This window comes from Hesperophylax consimilis, chromosome 10, assembly GCF_061612785.1.
Source record: "Hesperophylax consimilis isolate HC1 chromosome 10, BYU_Hcon_1.0, whole genome shotgun sequence".
NCBI lineage: Eukaryota > Metazoa > Arthropoda > Insecta > Trichoptera > Limnephilidae > Hesperophylax > Hesperophylax consimilis.
The window spans coordinates 34,946,955-34,968,936 of NC_142845.1; the positions used below are offsets into that span (position 1 = coordinate 34,946,955).

Here is a 21,982-nt window from a genome sequence, read left to right on the forward strand (position 1 = left end):
TTTTTAAATTAAATTAAACATTTTAAGATGTTTTAATAAATAGAAATAATTTGAAAAAAAAAATTGTTTTTGTAAAATCCCACACAAGTTAGGAGACTGCTTTGAATTAGTGTCCCGGCCTTGTGATCTAGGAGGTTTTGCTTATATACGCCCTTGGGACAATGGCATCTCTAGTTTTGGTTTTTATTATGAGGTTGACGAAAGTAAGGAGGGGAAGAGTAAGGGGAAAGTTGGGAAGTAATAGGCTATTATTCAGATTTGGTTATTAAACGGGGTTAAAGCCGATTCAAGAAAAGTTTCGATTCTGAAGGGTGATCTCGCATAAGAGAGATACTGAGTGAATTTATCACTCTGGAACATGATGCTATTGCAAAAATACAATGGACATCCTGATAATTGAAATAATATCAGCAAAATAATACACTTCACGGTGTTTCGACAATGAGGTTATTTATAGTTCAGAGAATACAAAAGACACACAAAAAGCTTGATTTGGGCTTCACAGCATACTAATAATGAGTTTTCTCTTTGTTGTGGTATAACTTCTTTGGATTTCGTACTTTCCCAAGTGTATTTGTATACCATCTCCAAGAACGATCTATATTAATTTAGCACAGCGAATTACAATGAAAAATATATGTAAATGATTTACGTATAGAAAAACAAATAAAAGTTTTATTGTATACATATACTTTTTTGGTGTATCTTTATTCATAAAAATTGAATTGCTCACAATTATTTTGCTGTCTACAACCACTATACTAGGCTCATGCCCGTATTATGGTAGTCGTAATGTTTTTGATTACAATGTTAAGATGTGCAGAGATAAGAGACAGAAAAAAAGAGATGAAAAAAAAGAAAACATATGAATAGAATGGAATAAAAGAACAGTTAATTTAATTTAATGACACGAGACATTCTTTGAAATAGTTCCTTCCCTTTACCAATAGCCAATTCTGAATATTTTTTTATATAAAGATGGTCAGTTTCCGATTGTCTAGTATCTATATTGAGTGAATTTAATATCTTGGGAGCAATATAAGAGAATTGTCGCTGGGCGAATGCTGTTTTTGTTGGAGGAATTACACATTTTAGGTGTGACGAGTAACGGGTGTGAATATTTTGTGTGTTTTTTTCATATTTTATATAAGAATTGACGAATACCTAGGATTTTAAATTTTTTGAAAAGTGGCTCTGACGGGTGTGACGGTGACATTTGAATATTAACCTTAGCAATAGTTTTTGAGTTAAAATCATGGGAAGGAGTACTATATTAGTTCTACGATTAATAAATCGATAAAGAAAAATTATTAAAAACAACGAATCTAAACTCGTGACGTCATAGTTACCGCTTGGAACGCAATTTTGGTCGGGATTAACTACTATGTGACGTCATGTGATGCTTATTTCTATGGCGTCAAATAATTAACGCTTGAAATTGTGACGTAAGAGTAAAGATAACATTTAGTACGTGATGAAACAGCTAGCACTTGTGATTGGAGAAGTGATTTTTCTCCTCGAGAAATATTTTGTCTAATACGAACAAGGTTAATCATAGAACTTAACTGTGAAGTATATTTGAGTTATTAATAACTCGCCAAAAAACATAAGGTAGAAGAAACCTTGGCAAAAATCGTAGCGAAACACTTTAATTAATTAATGTGTCTTAAAAACCATTAATTACGACAGCCATAGCGTGGGATTGCGATTGGCTGATCGATAATAATAATGAAAGTGGTGCCATCTATGGTATAAAAGCACCAACATCAATTATTCGCTTTGCCTGGGATTTTCTTAAAATATCGAACGGTAAACTCCGGAGTTATGGAATTTGTGCAGGTTTAACAGTCTATATAATAATAGTCAAGATATAATATCAACTATACGTACTTATATCTTGTAGAAACTTGTTACATTATTATAACTCGTTAACCGATTCTGTAGTTTCAGTTAGAGCTTTGGGAGAGTTGAAGGTCAGTTGGAGGTAAAAAAAGAAAGTTTTCAGTGAAAATTTTGGTTTTGATTTGTTAATTACTTTTTTGGAAGCGACATACTTTATACATAACTACTAGTCTATATAAATAAAAGTGTAAATGTTCGTTTGTTCAAAATCATAAATCTCGGAAAGTTCTTCATTGATTGCTTTAAATAAACGTTGCATTTGAATACACGTGTTTTTATATACCTATATTATATATAGATGTTAAAAAAAATGTTTATTTTAACATCGCCATCTGTTGAACGAAAAAGGAGCATACGCTATTGTTTTCTTATCAGCACAGACATACTGAGCCACAGCAATGAGCGGCGGGGTTCAGTTAGTTATATAATAAATAAATTATTAATGTTTATTTAATTATTCTCCTCGATTGTGTTTTCCCTAATGGGATGACCTAGTATAAATTCTTTACGTTGATAATATTCAAGGGTGTTGCTACTTCTTATCGACAACTCTTTTTACCTAATTTGGCCTAGAAAATTTACTTAAATTTTAATAAGACCTCGCAAATCTGCTTTTCAAGTGAAAGAGAAGTCGTTATAAATATATTATTTTACGCAAAATGATGTGTTTTTGCTTTATAAACCTGGAACAAAAAAGTTTAATCCGATAAAAAATGATGAAGTTAAAACTCTCCCACTCAGGCACTTCTTTTCGAATATGGTTTTATTGCATAATGTTGCAAATTAAGTTCTTTAGATTATGATCAGAAAATATTTTAATATTTCTGCCTGAACTTCACAAAGTTTTTGCGATGCTTTTTTTGTACAAATCAAAACAGGCAGCTTGCTGGTGTTAGCGGGAATTTCAATCTTATCGCCATTTGTATAGTGCGTGATTTCGTTCAAATCCGAATGTTGAATAATTCCTAACAAGTCAAGGTGAAGCGCATTAACTTTAAAAATGTTTCTTCTTTGCAGTAATTTGTGATAATTCATAAGGATTACTGATTTATTTTTGTATTCCTGTCGTTACTAACTTATACATATAATACGCCGTAGTCAGCTGGGGAGCTCCATACAAAACAAATCTACTCTCTGTTGAAATTGTATAACGTCTGATTATAAAAATAATATTGAAAAAATCAAGAGATTATCCAAAAATTTTTGAAGAATTTAAAGTTTTAAAATTTAATGACCTTGACCGAAAAAACATAATAATTCAAATAATAAAAGAAAAACAAAATCACAGCTTTTAACTGAAAATCGTACTCTTCAAAAACATATATTTTCAGCACAAAAATGTAACACCACTTTTGCTCAACATTATTACATCTATCTAGAGAAAAAATACTTCAACAGCCTACCTGAAAACATCAGATCAATTGAAAACGATAAACACCTACTAAAAGCGATTAAAGAGAAGTTCAGTGTAAAAATACCACAATGATGAAACTTTTACATTTATTATTTAGTATTCAAATTTCCTTGAATCATAATTATAAACATTAAATTTTCTTCATCCTGATGCTCAACACTCTTTTAAACACAAGCGCCAGCTTCTATAGAAGAAAAACATTAAACAAGAACAAAAGCAGTGAAAACTAGTTTTATGGATTATCTTAATTAACACACATTATTATAATCCGTAAATTGATTAATTATTTAATAAAAAAATAATGTGATGTTATGCTTGACACAGTTGCTCAATTAGGTATATTTATTTATCTACATTTTTAAGCATATTTTAAGAAAAATTACAATAAATATAAGGACTTATTGTAATAGTAACCGACAGGCGACAGTAAAAACCTTGATATAAGGTCGCTTGACTTCTCTTAGATATTGGATAAAAGAAGATATAATGCATTCATTCACGAATAATTTTACTGATTTACGTAGATTTCATTTAATTAAAATTTATTTAAAATTTTATTTCAACTAAGTTTTAGTTTACTGCTTCTCTAGGCCCTGAGGGAAATAATTTTCTTTAGGACCTCCCAATCCGCCACTGAATAATGTCGACTCTAGAATGCAGAATGGAGTGATTCACGCTCGGAACGCAGCCTTGTCGCGTGCAATATTCTATTTAATACCCAATGGTATAAATATATTCCTATGATTATATATGAATGTGTAATATATCCAACATGACATGTGCAGTGTGCATTGTGTGGGTTTGTTTTGCACTGCATGCAGTCGTGATTATTGATTAGCGAGCTCGTGCTGTGGAGATACTCTATGTAAGTCACATATAATTCAATTAGCTACAGAAAAACAACGCGTTAGGTACCTACTTACTGCTGACCTTTATGCGCTTTTGTTCAGTGCTCGAACTGCAGTGAATAGGAAAACCCTAGAAATGTGGTTTATTGTCTGTAAACTTATGTCGCTAATTATTTATATGCAAGACCTTCGACCCATACGCCACAGACAGCCAATAAAACTTCAATCAACTTCACTCGGAGCAAGGAAAAACTGACTTAAAACCAGACACACTTCTAAACATTTATCTCATCAGTGTCGAAAATTTTTATGAAAAGAGTTCAAACGGTATTTTTCATACAAAACTTACATAATTTTGAATCTGAGGCCAAAATACTCAACATAAGCCAAAGTTGATAAAGCCACTAAAATCTAATTATTTTGTCGATGGGAATTGCTCACAATAGCTAAAGCTATTTAAAGCAAAGCTTCCATTCTGAATTAATGTCTCTCCCACTCTGGAAAAAGGCACAGTTGTACCATATTTTAATCTATTGAATTTTATTTGTTTTGTGAAAAATCCTTATGATTTTAGCACTCCCTTCAAGAAAAGTCTCGATAAAACATTTCCTCATTCATTTGTACTTATTGCTGTGACGTAATATCATTTGTAAAGTGTCGATCTCGCAATCAACTGGTTATTAACATTGTTTATTGTCTACAATTCAGATCGTTTGGATAAAAATAACGCCGTAAAAACACTCAGGCTAAAAAAAGAAAACCTTCGGTTTATATCCGACCGTTACAAATTTCACAAAATCCTATTTTTATCCCGTCCAATCGTGCATACAGATTTAAACCACCAATATTTATGATCTTGGAGTATAATTCTTATAGTTTTAATAGGAAAATTGTCTTCCTTGTGTATAATAATACTATCATAGCACATATAATAATTATTTGCCATCATATAATTAGCTTGTTTGACATTTCTACACCATATTTGACTTGACAATATTGACGAACAGGTCACTTATAGAGAAGATATACCTATACAATATAATAATGTGATTATTGGCCTCAGTACTTACTTAGTCACTCGGATAGGCTACTTTGTAGGTAAGTAAGTACCTGCCCACGTGCCCACTCATGTAGAATGTTGAACATAGACAGGTACCTACCTAATAAATATATTATGCACTATTTACCACGAAACCATTTTAAAATAGGAATATATGTACACACGAAAGAACTTGGCAAAAATTTTGAAATATAAAAGTTTAAAGGGTATTTTTTTGCAATGCTCTTCTTGCCCATTTGTTCACAAATTTGTATATTATAATATTGGCTAACTAACTAACCTTTACGCAGATAGGCAGGTAGAACGGACCGTCAAACAACTTGGCACAAACTCCTTGCTTCATTCACTTGCATACATCGTCTCATACATCCTCTTATTTTATTCCAAATCTTGACATGGCCTGACTCAAGTATCTGGTTTATTTGATCGTGTCATGTCTTCTTCACATATTCAAACCAACTAAGCGTCCCTTTCTTAATCTTTCTCATTACGCTTACATCATTCTTGCATTCTTTGCGAATCTCCACATTTCTAACACGATCATATATGGTTTTGCCACAAATACGCCTCTGTGATCTCATTTCTACAACATTAAATCTATTTTCGTCCTTCCTCTGCCATCACTGCAATACATCAGGGTAGGTACCAGCACTCCATTGTGGACTTGGCTCTGTATAAATTATACAAATATTATTGTGAGAGCAAGTGAATTCAATCGACCTTTGCAAATGTTATCCATCCCCTAGGTATTAATTTATTTAACAATGATATTGTAGAAAATACATTTCTCCTAAGACATCAGTTACAGGAGTACCTAATAAAGGTCTGTCTATACGCTCAATCTTACTTGCACAAACTCTAATTTGCTCAAGTAAGCATGTACGTTAATATGGCAAACTATACCGCACAGTTGTATACCAGCGAATTACTTGTTAATTTTGTGGTTTATGTACATTTTAAACAAACTGATTGCGAATGCAAGTCGCTGCTTGTAGGCGGACCTTAAAATATTCTCAGTGATTCAAATCTGTTATTTATTTATTAATTAACGCCCTTTTTCGGGGCTTTTACATGAAATATACATTATTTATTGTACATAACTGAATTGCTTCATTAACAACATTTTATATTTGTTTAAAGATACATTGAAGATGTCCACTGATTTGGTATAATAGTTTCCCTCCATTAGTATTCTGGGGAAAGAGGAATACATATGGTAGTTAGTCCCAGAATTTCTGCACTGTAATAAATCCTGACTTCTAGTATTACGTTGTGGAATCTGGAAGCTTATCAATTTAAGCAATACCGGACCATAAAATAAATCATTTAGAATTTTATACAGAAATACCGAGTCAGTGAAAATTCTTCTGTCTGACAATTTGAGCAAATTCATATAATTTAACAGAGTGTTGTAGTTCAACTTAATTGCTGGAATACCCATTTTAAAATTTATAAAACGTAAGAATTTGTTTTGTATTCTTTCAACAGGTTGTACATGTATATTATAATGTGCGTTCCAGACAGGTTAATTGTACTCAAGTTGACTTCTTACATAGGTAAAATATAACAATTTAATACAGTTTATATTGTTAAAATTTCTCGTTAGCCTAGTTATAAATCCCAATATTTTTAAGTCCCTATTAGAGATTTCTGTTATGTGGTTTGGCTAGGAACTTCGAATTCACTCTTTAATTTTTAAAATATTTTTTAAAATATTTTTTGCTCGGATTTCAGAATTTAGGAGCCCTGTGTTACAGCACGTTTAGTCCTATGCCAAATCCGGGCCTGCAATAGCCTTTACCAGGGGTAAATACATATTATTATTTTGATTCATGAAAAGATCGATGAAAAGGTCACCTCTTTTGCTGCAGGTACAGACAAATGAATGATGAGTAACCGGCGTTTTTTTAATGTTAATCACAAAAGACCCGTAATAATAATAATAAGGCCCTTATCAACATTTCTCTGGTTATTAGGGGTCTACGAGGGTCGCCTTATCTGATGTCATGAATAACCAGACAACCACGTGATAATAAAAGAGTTTTTTGTTTCTCTAATATTTTTCTTATGGCGTATTTCGAAATGACAATTCAACACACCTTTAAAAAGTTATAAGAAGTCATAGAAAGTGACGAAACGAAAACTAGATTAAATAGGTTTCGTTGGTTATGTTCATATGTTAGTTTTTTTAAATCACTTTTAATGACTTTATATCAATTGTTATTCGACTGAGTTATCATGGAACAGCGTATTACATATTCCAACCATTGATGTATATTATATTTAGATGTGACATGAAGTGGAAAAATAGATTCCAATTTTGTCCGTCCAATTAGTCCGATCTGGCCTCCAACGCTCCCAATGCTCCAACGCAGACCGACCGGAAACTACAAAATCCGGTCTACGCGCAGTGCGCACCGATTATCGCTAGTGGAACTATGTCGCCTCTGAACTATGGGCCTCAGCACGGGTAAAGCACCCAGTGAGGTCCACATTATCAAATATTGTTTTAAAATATATTAAGACCAAAGAAAAAAAAAATTGTATAGCTCTCAATGATTCTCAAAGATAACTATTTTTTGGAACTTAAAACTTAAAGTGTTAACGAGAAAAAAAAACGGTAGAAATTGGGTATGGGGGGGCATACAGAAAAAAGCTATTAAATTTCGAGAATTTTTGTGGGACACAACTGAATATTTTCTGCCTAAAAAAATGAGAGAGACTAAGTTACACCTAACAATGTCTGGCCTATATTATTTATTTAGTAGATCTTTTAGCATAAATATGTACAAAGTATTCAATGGCTGAAAGAGACAGAAAATCATAAATAGTGCTAGATACTCTCATTATCGCCATGGTAAAAGACCACCATTCATAAACTAAACGTTGCTTGAAATGGCTTTAGCCGTGTTTAATAGCCAGGTATGTTGAGTGTACCCACCAACAATTTGGCAAACGCCAAGCAGGAATTCCTGTATTAACAAGTCATTACCTATTTAACTCTAACACGAACAAGCATAATTTATTACTACCCACATAGGAAAAGGAAAGCTAGGTAATGACGAACCGTAATACGGGGCGATTTTTTAATCGGGGGGTGATTTTGACCATCGCGGAAATCTGCAGAATTCTCGCTACCTCACCTATATCGATCAATTTTTGCCCTCGCGATAAACGAACAGGCCTTTTAAGAAGAAATACATTTATAATGTTTTTTCCTTTTTTATATTTGGAATAACTTAGTAAGTAAAACCTCAAATTCAAATATTTAATTATTGAGGACAATATTAGCGATTCCTAAACGAAAATTTGAAACAGTAAAATCATAAAAATATGTTTTATCCATTTGCCTAAATGATAATATCATGACGATGCAAAGAACTTTCGTTGTAATACAAAAATATTCGGACTTTCATGAAAACGTGTTCGGACATGATAATATATTCGTAATTTACTAAAGGTTTATCAGGAAACCTGTTAAATCATTCGTAAGACCTGCAATCCCGTTTTTAACCGGAATTATCAATAATTTGAAGAGATTCCTAATAAATCAGCAATAGTTATTTTTCTCTGTGCATGTATTCGCTTCTTTTTAATGATTTTTTCGGGCAACGTGGATGCAATGATCCTTCGAAAATAATTGTCAAATTAGTAGGTTTCTAGTTATAATCAAACCTATTATCTATTGAATTGTGAAGTGTTTTTTTTATATTTTCAGACAAAGAGAAAATTTATTCATTATAATACATTGCAAATTTAATACATTTTATAAATTCCTCCACGATTGTAGTAGTTTAGTGTCATCTACATTAAAAGAATATCAGTAGTTAATATCAATCGATATACATATATCAAATATAAGTAATTGGATATTCGACCTTGTATTTTTCAATTTTTTTTTTTGGAATTGGCGATTACTATTACAGTGGATATTGTAATAGTATAAACTAATGAAATAATGAATCAAAATCTCCCACTTCGAAATGTAACCATGATCACCGTTATAGTGATTTGTTTGGAGTATTATGCCGTGTTTCGCTACCTCCTTCTTTAGCCAACGTTTCGGACAACATTGCAGTGTGCATCATCAGGGCAGATGTGCAATCTAAGGTTGTGGTGAAATGCGTGCTAATCTATGCTTATGTAGGTAGATTACACATCTGATAAAGTAGGAGGTAGCGCAACACGGCATAATACCCCAAAACAAATCACTATAATACTTTTGGCCGTGAAAATCTCAAATCATACCACGACCACCGTGATTTTATTCGTTTTGACTCCCCAAACACGTATACAATTTAAATATATATTGCGATATTTTAAGCGTGTATAATAAATATGACATAAAATTTTCGGACACAAATTGTTTTACAAAATAGTTATTTAATTTTTAAGTTGAAAATTGACATGTCACCCCATTTTACAGTAATAAATATACTATGAGCTAACTTGAGATAAGAATGTCTAATAATATAATAATGGAAGTGATATCAGCTAACTAGATAATACTGAAGTGTTTGATCCGCTGGAATATATTTTTGTTTTATGACTAAAATCAACATTTATTGCTCACATGAACTATATAATAATAGGTTTTAAATATGATTGGTTTGCTTTGGAGAACTTTAACTGATTTTAAGTCCTTAGATTGTATGAGAAATCTCTATATTTCATTATTTATAATTCAACTATTTGGTCCCCTTTGTATAAAGTTCACTCTAACAATATAGAAAGAGTTCAGCACAAATTTCTTATGTACCTAAATTTTAAGCTCAAAATTCCTATTGAATTTATGTCAGTTTGATGAATCAATTTCTGAAATCTAAGGCTAGCTTTAGACTTGTAAGTTTTTTCGTAAATTTACGACTTCTAGCCAATGGGCATATTGCATTTTGAAAATCCAATATGCCCATTGGCTAGAAGTCGTAAATTTACGAAAAAACTTACAAGTCTAAAGCTAGCCTAATAACGTACCTAGTCTGAGAGAAGAATTATGTCAGACTTGATTGTGTTACACAGAGTCATTAACAAGTTAATTGACAGCCCTGCCATCATTTCCACAATTAAATTCCATGTGCCGACTAGGAACACGAGACAAAATATAACATTCTTCTGCAATACATACACAACCAACTATCAGAGACACTCACTAACCAATAGGATTCATGATCTGGGCAACAAGTTTGGGGGTACCATTTATAGAATTAAGCGTAATCTATTCCAGCACTTTGTTGAATCTTACGAATTATAGTAGCGTTGGTAATGCAGTTTTAGTGATTTGTCTTATATGTAGTAATGTTCTAGTTTCTATATTATTTTATGTACTGTTACATGTTTTACTAATATTCTTTCATATTCAGTTTAACAGTTTACTGTTATTTCATGCTTTAAAAATTTTGTGTATTATTTTCGATAGCTTAGATATATTCTGTTCTTAAAATCCATGTAAAAGTCCGGTTGGGCGTAAAACCAAATAAAAAAGTATAGACATAGGTGTAGATAAGTAAGTGGCTTGAGTAGTACAGATTATCCTGGTTTATGTTTGTCTAGTTAATTAATATCGCTGTGATTTGGGAGGCCATTTATTGGATAACTAACACCTCTGCCATAGGTGACCCCAAGTGCTTCTCTATTTGGTGATTTAGCAGGGGTGCCCGGGTTCATCGGGTGAGGTGTAATCACTCCTGGACACACTGATCCATATATTCTTTCCCACCCCTCATATCTTTTTTCCTTCCCAGAACTTCCAACACAGCATCCTAACAGATGACTTAGAAAAAAAAACATAATATGTAAAAAGAAACTGTCAACGATATAGAAAGTCAATTTATTATAAAACAAAAGAAGGATTCTTAAAAACCGACAACTTTCTTTCAATTAACATACCTATCAAACTTCTTTAAGTAAATATATTTGATGTTTAGCATAATCTTATCACAAATATTGTCCGCGCAAATAGTGTCCATTCATACTAGATGCTGGTAATAGCCCAGTCAATGAAGGTTTTGTGTCGGAACTAATTCCCCGGAAGCTGAATTTTTCACAGATGTTAGAAGACCTTTAGACATGTATTTTTACAAAAGTCCCCGACTTTCCCCCTTGTGCTTCCTTCACCACCCCCCCTTGAATATATTTTTCAAAGCCTTTCGGAATACGCTAATATCTCCTTAATGGTTTTATAAAAATAGATTATTTTTTTTTTTTTAGTTTCTTATTAGTTACTCTAAAAAATTGTACTCTTTCATTTTTGCAAGAAAAGCTACAATCTCTACAATTTATTAGTAAAGGAAAAATATCAGTTTTTAAAATAGTATTTTAGAATATATTTGCACATAACTTTTTTCTGAACCCGTTAACGAAAAAAAATAAATCAACAAAACTTGTAGACAATATTTCTAGCTATAAAATAATGTATATAATGATGGGTTTTAATTTATAATAAGGCACGTAGGCTGTTAATAAGGAGCACGGCTCGCCGCGGCTCGAACGCGCAGCGGTTCGCGGCGCAGCGAGAAATTACAAAAACCTTAGGAAAGTAATGATTAATTCATGTGTTTGCTTTTTTTATAACAAATTCATCTAACGTTGAAGAGTTTTATTGTTATTTACCAGTTTTAGTTCGGAGGGGAGGGGGGGGAATATAAATATTTTCCCTTGCCCAATGAAGCGCTTTCATTATCAACCAACCGCCGTGCCCCGGTCTGGCTAAACAGTCATATTACGTTCTATGATTGTTTGTAACTTATTATTTAAATAAGCCAAAAATACCTACAACAGCGTAGGACTACCCTTTCACAACATTAAAATATTGCAGACCTTATGTTATGGCGAAGTTCTGAAAAATCTTTTGTGGAGATTCTCACTTGTTTTATTATGTGCACCTATCAACAATAAAATACCGAAACAACAAATCACTTAAAATAGTGCATAGATCTAAAATGGTTTACTTTCAAACAAGCTTCTTAAAATATACCTCAAAAAATATTATAATGCCAAACGGTTTGTAAATTATATTATATACTTATCAATATTATCTATGACAAAATTAGTCAAATATTTAAATAATTTTCTAGTCAAGAGAGTCTTCCATTTATTCGTCATACTGGGGTGTGTTCAGACATGATAATCCGTTACGGTTGTAGCACATGGCAGAGCAGGTAAATCCAGATTTTCTGCAGCCACAGTAATTTCCACATCCAGACTTGCAGGAAAAGTACACCATAGAAACAAGGTCATCAGGAGCAAATGATTTAAAAAATTTCTTCTTTCCACCATTTTCATTTACATTTTCATACCTCCATCCCCAGTTTATAGGGTTTAGTTTGTTTCCTAACCAAAACTGTACTTGCAAATAAACTCTGTCGGTGGTAGTTTTGCCAAGTCAAATTTAGTTTTAAAAGCTGATTTTGTCGTTAGTCTGGTAAACTTATAGTATCGAGCTTCATTTCAATTAGAGTAGCTACCAAGACCATACATGGCGAGAGCGAATTTTTCTCCATTTTGCAACAAGTTCTCTTCAGTTGCATCTTTTTCCAGAAATGCCTCAGCTGCGTGTTTTGCTTCGGGATTGTTTTTCATCATGTCAACAACTTTTATCTTTCCTAACCCTTATAAAGATAGGGTCGTATCATAGCCCGTAATGGCATGGGTAAATAGCATGTGTTTTCGAATATCTTTACGTAACATTATAGGTTTCTCTATGATGTAGAAAGTTCTTGAAAGGGGCTTTCCACCAACATCTTTACAGAAAAAAATAGATTTTCCTTCAGGAGCAAGACTTACAAGTAATACCAAAAGATCACTATCCGTGCCAACAACAATCACTTTTGAGAAGATGTTGAGTTGTTCGATGCCGGTTAGTACAATGTCAATATCGGCATCACCTGCGGCCGTGACTGTTTACAAACCAGATTCACTAAATTCATGACACAGTGCTTCAATCATTATGTTTGTTGTTTTTCTTATTAGATAAGAAAGCTTCCTTCTTAGTCAAACAACGTGTAGTGCAGTTTAATTCAATATCGCACGATGAGTTGTTAGCCGACCTTCGTCTTTGCTCTTCATATTTTACAGTTGGTTCTTCAGGGTATCCATTGAAAACGACAATAGAATGTTTGCCAAATTTAGTATGGACGAAACGTGAGTATGATTTAATGATGTCTCCGTAAGTAGCTTAAGTTTGCCAAACAACAGAGTGTAGGAGGTATCCCCCATCGATGACTATTGCAGCATTTTCCAAATCAACTTCGTCATGAATACTTTCGATAAATACTTTCGCCATACATGATTTTGTTCCTTTACGAAGGGAGACTTCATCAAAAATAGAAGGGGTCTTGAAGCCAATTCATTTCCTAAGTAGGTCTAAAGCTTGCTAGGACTATCACTAATGCACAGTATTCTGTTAAATAGCTGCTGGGGGTTTACTGCAGCTTGTCTCGTCCTAACAGTTGCGGATTTGAATCTTGTTGGGTAGTCACCATGTCTTTCCTTTTCAGTCGTATATCTCCAAAATTACATCCTTTCATTTTTTGCATAGCTGCCAGGCCCACCTCATAAGCATTATCACAATTGACACTATTATCCGAAATAAACCCTGAAGATAAAGACACCCGCTCCCCCAAAAGCTTGGTGAACGGGCTGTGCTGTCTTAGCCATGATATATATTTTCCTATATCTAGCTAATCCCTTTTCTTCCGTGATTCGCGCAGCTCAACATGCTGTTCAGTAAAATTAAATTCTATACCGATGAATTCTTCAATGCTCTGTTGCACTTTCACGCAGTAAGTGGTTCCAAGTTTACACTTTGACAAAGCGCTGTCAGTGATTCCGCGCCCAAGTGTCAAACCTCCTACTGACTTCATTGGTCGCATGAGATACTGCTCGATGATCGTGTCCGTCCACGTACCGGACCAATATCTGTCGCTTCTTCTTATTGTAAAGTACCCATTTTCAGTGAATAGTTTATATTCTTCTTTAGTTATTCTTGATTCGAGTTGCAACATACTTTGAACGTACATATGTGCTGATTTTGCGTATGGTAAATCTCCTGCCGGGTGGAAAAATGGAAGCATATCAACAATAGTATTTAGGTGCATTTTCCGATTCTCGGACTTCTCTGCAAATATAAATCTAAGCAGGAGGTCGATGCAATGTAGAAGGTAAAGCCACAACTTGGCAGTCCTACTCGATGATTCCTTAATCCTGTCTTCACTTGCTTCAGTATATGAAATCGTCTCTTTTAGATTGTCATCATTATTAACCTCCTCCATATCTTTCTTCCACGTAACACGTAAAATCTTGATACATATTTTCTATTTGTCTTAATTTACCATCAATATCTCGGTATTCTTCTCTGATTACGTGAACAAGAGACGCTGCTGTTAAAGTGTAGGCTCTGTTTGCCCGAGAATATTCATGTCCATGGAGCATCTGGGTTACTGTTGAGGACGCGATAACTGATTCCCATAAATTTCCCACATACCTTTATTTAAATAATAAGTTACAAACAATCATACAACATAATATGACTGTTTAGCCAGACCGGGGCACGGCGGTTGGTGGATAATGAAAGCGCTTCATTGGGCAGGGGAAAATATTTATATTCCCCCCCTCCCCTCCGAACTAAAACTGGTAAATGACAATAAAACTCTTCAAAGTTAGATGAATTTGTTATAAAAAAAGCAAACACATGAATTAATCATTACTTTCCTAAGGTTTTTGTAATTTCTCGCTGCGCCGCGAACCGCTGCGCGTTCGAGCCGCCGCGAGCCGTGCTCCTTATTAACAGCCTACGTGCCTTATTATAAATTAAAACCCATCATTATATACATTATTTTATAGCTAGAAATATTGTCTACAAGTTTTGTTGATTTATTTTTTTTCGTTAACGGGCTCAGAAAAAAGTTATGTGCAAATATATTCTGAAATACTATTTTAAAAACTGATACTTTTCCTTTACTAATAAATTGCAGAGATTGTACAGCTTTTCTTGCAAAAATGAAAGAGTACAATTTTTTAGAATAACTAATAAGAAACTAAAAAAAAATAAATAATCTGATTTTATAAAACCATTATGGAGATATTAGCGTATTCCGAAAGGCTTTGAAAAATAAATTCAAGGGGGGGGGGGGTGGGGAAGGAAGCACAAGGGGGAAAGTCGGGGACTTTTGTAAAAATACATGTCTAAAGGTCTTCTAACATCTGTGAAAAATTCAGCTTCCGGGGAATTAGTTCCGACATTGGGTCTTTTTTTCCCTTCATTGACTGGGCTATAAATAAATAGGCCCATACCTCAATACCGTAGCTAAGGCATTCACATGGGAAGGGAGTTGGACCCAAAGGGTGACAAGGGAATTTACCTTGCGGGGAAGTGAGAAAGGGGGAGATTGTTTGAAGAGATGCTGAAAATAATATTGTTGTGTTTTCCAGGAATGTAATCTACGAGTGCTATTATCTTTTTTTATACGCAATACTGATGCCGATGGGGGGGTTTTGAACCACCTAACCCTTCCCCATCCTTAAATACGCCCTTGCCATAAATTACGTAGTTTACGATTAATAAAATACTAATACTAGCGAAACCCAATTCATATGGTTTTTCTTAATGGCCCATAGTAAACGTTTAAATATGGTTTGAAAAGGAGATATAAATACGAATGATGAGGGAGCGCGCTAATATTAAAAAACGGCGAAAATGGTGAAAATATTTAATAAAACACGACTTGTTTGAAATAGAGCAAAAATTTCTCGACAAATGCTTTAGATGCATATAAAAATGCACTGTGATTTTTTTCATACCTATAACATATTAAATAACAGAACAAAATGTGTTTTCAATAAATTTCGAAGCTTATTTTTGCGGTTTTTTTCTATTGAGGGAATTTCATATAATTAACGTTGCGACATAACAAATGTATAGATATTATCTTCAAAGATATTTTTTTTGGAACTTAAAAACTTAAAAAGTTAGCGAGAAACTTGTTATAAATCAAGGGGGCAGAATTATTAGACACGTCGTATTTCTCCAGTTCATGTTTATGTCAAAGCCATGGATAAAATCTGGCGGTCTGTCGAGCGAGGAAAAAATCTTTGGCTTTCATTTGTGGAATAAATGTGGAATCAAGTATTAACAGGTTTATTTTAATTTAATCATTCAATATTATAATATTATATTATAGTTCTGTAAACAGTAGTCCTCGCGTCTAAAAAAGCATGTTTTTAATTTTCCCTTATTTTCAATCAAAACCGAAATTTCCTCCGAAATCATAAGGCTTGAAAGTAGGTACTTAAATACCTACCAATTTAATAAATAAACACGACAATTTCACATTTGAATTATTTAACTATTTACACCATCTTGAAACCGGAACAGGAACGTAACAAATAGTGTCATAGATAGATGAAACAGTGTATTATATCAACAGTAACAGATATAGTTAATTATCTTATATATAGTTTATTAATTGTCAAGTCTCTGACAGCCCTGAATTATTGAAGCTACTTTGCCATACCCGCCGGCCATAGTGGCCAAGTGGCGATAAATTTGATTATAACAACAAACTCACTACTATTTGCGCTATTATAATATTTTGCTAGATTATATCTGTTGGCAAGTCACCTTTTCTGTATATTTTATCCTGTTTAAATGAAGTGCTTTCTATTATTGTAGCTTTCTATGCCTTAAGAAAATTTCAGCTGTATCACATTCAATGTCGTTTTGTATACATATTGTTGTGTTCTTAAATGTAATACTAATATTCGCCTATATACCACTGTGTACTTATAATCTCATTTATTTTTATTTTTGTTTATTGCAGAAACAAACAGTACATAATTACATAGATGACAATAGTTACAAAGTTATAAAAGTTAGTATAATAATTGGTACCAATGACATGTCGCTGAGATATATACATAGGAGGTATATTATACATTTACGGTTAAGTTACATTTTTAAGTTAAGTTAATTAGTGTGCTGGGGAAGGAGAGAGGTGTGTGTGTGTGTGTTTGTGTGTGTGTACGTGAGCGTGTGTGTCTGTGTGTGGTTGTATGTGTTATGTTGGCGAATTTAGTGTGCTAAAAAAGTTTTTCTTAAATAGAGGGAGAGAATCAAAAAATATATCGGTACTTGTGCTTGTTTGAATTGAGTTGAATGTTTGAAGGATGCGAGAAATAGGGGAATTGGCTGCAGCGTTTGTATTATTACTAGTTGTGTAAAAAAGGTTGTATAATGTATCACATTATTGTAAAAGCCTTTTATGGCGTTTAATAAATAAATAAATAAATGATAATTTGAGTTGTGAGTTACAAAATGAGCGTTCACATTTGAATTTAATATATAAAATTATTTTTATCTAATATTAGGCGACCTATGTAGATAATTAATGAGAAAAGTTGACCGAGTCACTTCTAGTTTCTTATCTTTATTTGATATTCTCAAGAGATAATCTATAAATGTTAATGCTCGTATGTTCAAATCTTACATTTCCGAAAGTTTTTCACAGATTGCTTTGAAATTTTGACACACCATTGCATTCGAATACGCGTGTGTATACCTATACTAGCTGATGTGTAGGTACCCGGATTTGCTCGGCTTTTCTCTACTTTAAATAAATATATTATCCATGTATTATAAACGTAAACCTTCCAGAAGAAATTCTCTAAATGATAGTGAAAACCCTATCAAACTCCGTTGAGTAGTTTAGAAGAACTAAGCGCACGAACAGACAGATGCGGATAGTGAATTTGTTTTATACTTTTTTAAACTATTTAGAGATTATAACTTGTCAAATGTGACAAGTAAAAAAAAACTTTTTTAAACAGCGCCATCTGTTGGACGTAAAGCAACACGCGCTATTGTTTCTCTATCAGACCACGCCACAGCAACGTGTGGCGTGGTACAGCTATTAATAAATAAATAAAAACTTTGTTATATGTATAATATACACTAATTCAATTTTATATTCTGAATAATTCGCTCAGCAACTTATTGGGAGGTGAGTCGCCCTAAAAAGATACAAACAAGTTACCAGTTTTAGCATAATGGGTCCATCCTACAAGAATTAACTGGTTTTGTTATAACCATTCATAAAATGACAGACACAAATATGTTAACCAAAGTTATTTTAAAACTAATACAAACATCGAGACGCAGAGTTGATTATTTACATAGTGTAAATACAAAATTATATAAAAAGCACTTGTCGTTATGCGGACGCCGTAAGGTTCAATTTGCAATTCCATATCTGTTGAATGCCGCCCGTTTTATTTCATAAAAAAAAAACAACGCGAGATTGCAGATTTTATTTTGAGAAGTTCAGGTAAAAATATTAAAATATTTTCGATCATTTTGTAAAAGACCTAATTTGCCACATTATACAATACAAATATATAAAGAAAGGCGTTTATAAATATAAATATGAGAGTTTGCATATTCAAGTTTGTTTTAAAGCCTGATACTGAGCTTATAAAAAGACTTGATCGAAAATGCTCCTTGTGTTTTACCTGCAGTATTTAATTGAAGCACCTATATTATAATATTTCTAAGAGATCAATTTGTCAAACAAAATACACATGATTTCACATTACTTCGCATTGCATCGCCTTATTGTATACAATGTATTATAAGAGTAAATAGTAGATATCATCACAATAACAACAAGAAGAGACAATGTTAAAAACAATATTAGTAAAAACATCACTTACCTTCTTTTCACGTTTTAATACAGGTCACTGGCGATATATTTGATAACTTTGAAATTGGTGGCACAAACGGACGAATATTATTCTGAAAACAGCTGATTTGTGGCACTGGTCGTTAAAACATGCGCTCCGCGTAACGTAAATGTCAAAAGTGCTCAAATGTTAGCGCGCGTTAACACCGCCCACAGCGCCACTAGCGTCACGCACCTGCGGCTGAAATACAAAGCTTGTAGGTTATAACATGTACAAAGTGACCCAATAATATCAGCAACACTTTGGTATGATATGTTTTAAGTTGAAAGTTAAAACGCATAAAAAAATTATATATTACATGATTATTTTATATTATATGACGCCACAGGAGAATTTGCGATTATTGAAGAAGATATTATATAACTCGCCTAAGCAGGGCCGGCTTTGAGCCGCCTGTTGTTAGCCAAAACCTCAATGGCGCTGCTTTAGGTGTTATCAGCACCTTGGTTCCTTTGCTCCGGACTGCTCCAATTGCAACTGATTAATATTGGCCCTGCGCATCGACACTCTCTTATCAAAATCTTTTTTCTTATTTAAAAACACGGAAGAATCAAAATGGCGTCTCATCTTTTGTTTAGAATTAAATGCAAGTAAAGTTTTTAACAGCGAAAACAGGAATGATTTACCCGCCGGAATTTTTGAAACAGGATATTTCTCCAACTGAATTCAAGCATCCAAAATTCTCCATGAATGCTTAATAAGGTATAAATCACAGCTGAAATTATTTGGAGTACATTAATTTCCTTGCCAACATTTAATTTAATTACTGAAAGGCAAATTTCTAGAATGCAAATATTTCCACTTTACCACGTTTAATTCTTACTTATTTGTAAAGAATAGTAAAACGTCATAAAAATTCAAGCAATAGATAATTAAAATTAAAAAAAACCATCATAAAGCTCTGAAGGGATGTGATGTATTTATTAAGCCACCGTGTACTAAATACTATTAATTCATAAAATTAGCAAAGTAAAGAAAAATATATTAATCATCTCCTTAGCAGCTCACGACAAGGTGTTAATTTTGTTTTGTGATTAATTAACGATAAGCTTAATAATAATACGATAATATTAATATTTATTAGATCTATCAAAAAATTTATATATAAAGATTCAAAAGTCGGTCATTTTGAATACATGTAGGATAACGAAAGATTTTTAAAATATTTATGTTGAGGGATCTGTAGGATTTATAGGCCCTGTTCTACCGAGCCGAACCCTCTGATTAAAATATCTGGAGTCGGTGAATTTTTTTTTCCCATTTGATCTCTGGTGAGTTGACGTGTTGTTGTTCTTGTATTGTTTTGTATTTATTTTACTTATATAATGCACTTGCATAGTGTTGATTGACTAGCTGATCATTTGTGGAAAAGTGAGTGGAAGGGTTTAGTTTTTCCTATGGGGAAGATTTAACCCGGACAACAAAATCGGAAGCATTAAAATTTTTTTTTATTTATTAATAATAAATACATTTTTATTTAATACCTACGAAAACAATATTTTTTTTCAACAAATATTTTAAATCTGAACTTGAAGGAAGAATAAATATGTTTTTATTGTGTCCATAACATTTTTATAACTAGGCAGTACGTGCTTGGTATTCACATTTTTATGAATGAATAAATTAATGCTATTAAGTAGGTACAACTTCTTATTAGGTCTGTCAAATTATGCACAATTGACAGCACGACGCATTCGTTCTGAATTGTATAACTCTTATATCTCTTGCCATCCATACGCTGTTTTGTAAATGGTATAATATTAAATTGATATTCAAATGTTTTGATTGTGGACGAAACAACGTGCTTAGATCATTTTTTATGTTGTCGGCAGTTGAAAATGTATAATAGTTTGTTAAAATTTAATTATTAATTATGTTGAGTGGCTGTTTATTGACACCGAACATCATAGGAATAACTTTGATTTTTTATCATAAATAAACCATTCAATAGATCGATATCTTAGGGCTTTTTGTATGAAACAAATAGGTCCTAAAATACCATAGATATGCCAATATATAGACAGGAAAATTCTCATTCGTTGCCTACTTATTAGGTATACTATACACAAATGAAAAACTCTGAAAGTTTATTTCATAGACTTTCAGAGTTTTTCATTGGTGGATATAGTTAGGCAATCATTTGACGTCATAATATTATGGTTCCTATTTTCAAAATAAGAAAAAAATACGAAGATAAAGAAAGCATTTTAGTTTTATTTTTAGGTCAGTTAATGTGCTGTCTTCGATTTGCCGCCAAAACGATAAATTTTCGTTTTTATGCTTGAATTCGGCAGCGATGAAGTGTCGCTGGGCGACGTTTGTGACACCCGTCTTACCAGACATTGTCATTTTCTATGTCATAATGACGTTGTAGCCAATTAGAACCGTTTCAAAGTGCGGTTTTTAAAATCAATGATTATGAATGAAAATTACACATTTTTAGTACAACTGTGATCGTTCAGAAAAATAAATTTTAAATCTTCTACACATTTTTAACGGTATTCAAAATACCCAACTGTTCGGGCTTTGCAGATTTAAAACACATATAATCAAAAGTTTAATACCACTAAAATGATGTTATATTAAGACGATTGACAAGGCCAGTAGTTAATTTATTCAATTTATTGGAATAACTTTTGAAGGTCATACTCATCAATTTAATAACTACAGTTAAACATTAAAGAAAGAGATAATATTAATTAATCCAAACGAAACATAAAACAGAAAAAAGACAAAGGAAATAAAAAAGATTAAGGTCGCAACGGGGAACAAACCCAGGACGTTTATCTTAGCGGGACACCCTCTACCACTGACCTACTGAGACTTATTTTTTATCGATTTTATATTTCTATTTGAATCAACAATATTAATCTCAAATAATATAAAATATCACCGAAAATAATCAGGTTTTAGTAGCTCAGTAGTAAAGTGTTGTTTCGGGTGTATTTATATAATATTCGGATGATTTGTATTTTTATTGAGCGGAGTTTTTATGAAAAATCAGCTGAACTCCCCGGCGTTGAT

The 21,982-nt window shown here is 32.8% G+C and overlaps 1 protein-coding gene across 1 annotated transcript in view; it reads right to left on the bottom strand.

Moving 5' to 3' along the window:
* Positions 1-19,069, bottom strand: part of LOC149420683 (uncharacterized) — a 31,342-nt gene extending 12,273 nt beyond the window's left edge. Inside the window, exon 1 of the mRNA XM_089636893.1 lies at positions 18,929-19,069. The gene's annotated coding sequence lies outside the window, so the exon portion shown is untranslated. The remainder of the gene's footprint in view (positions 1-18,928) is intronic.
* Between the last annotated feature and the right edge of the window lie 2,913 nt (positions 19,070-21,982).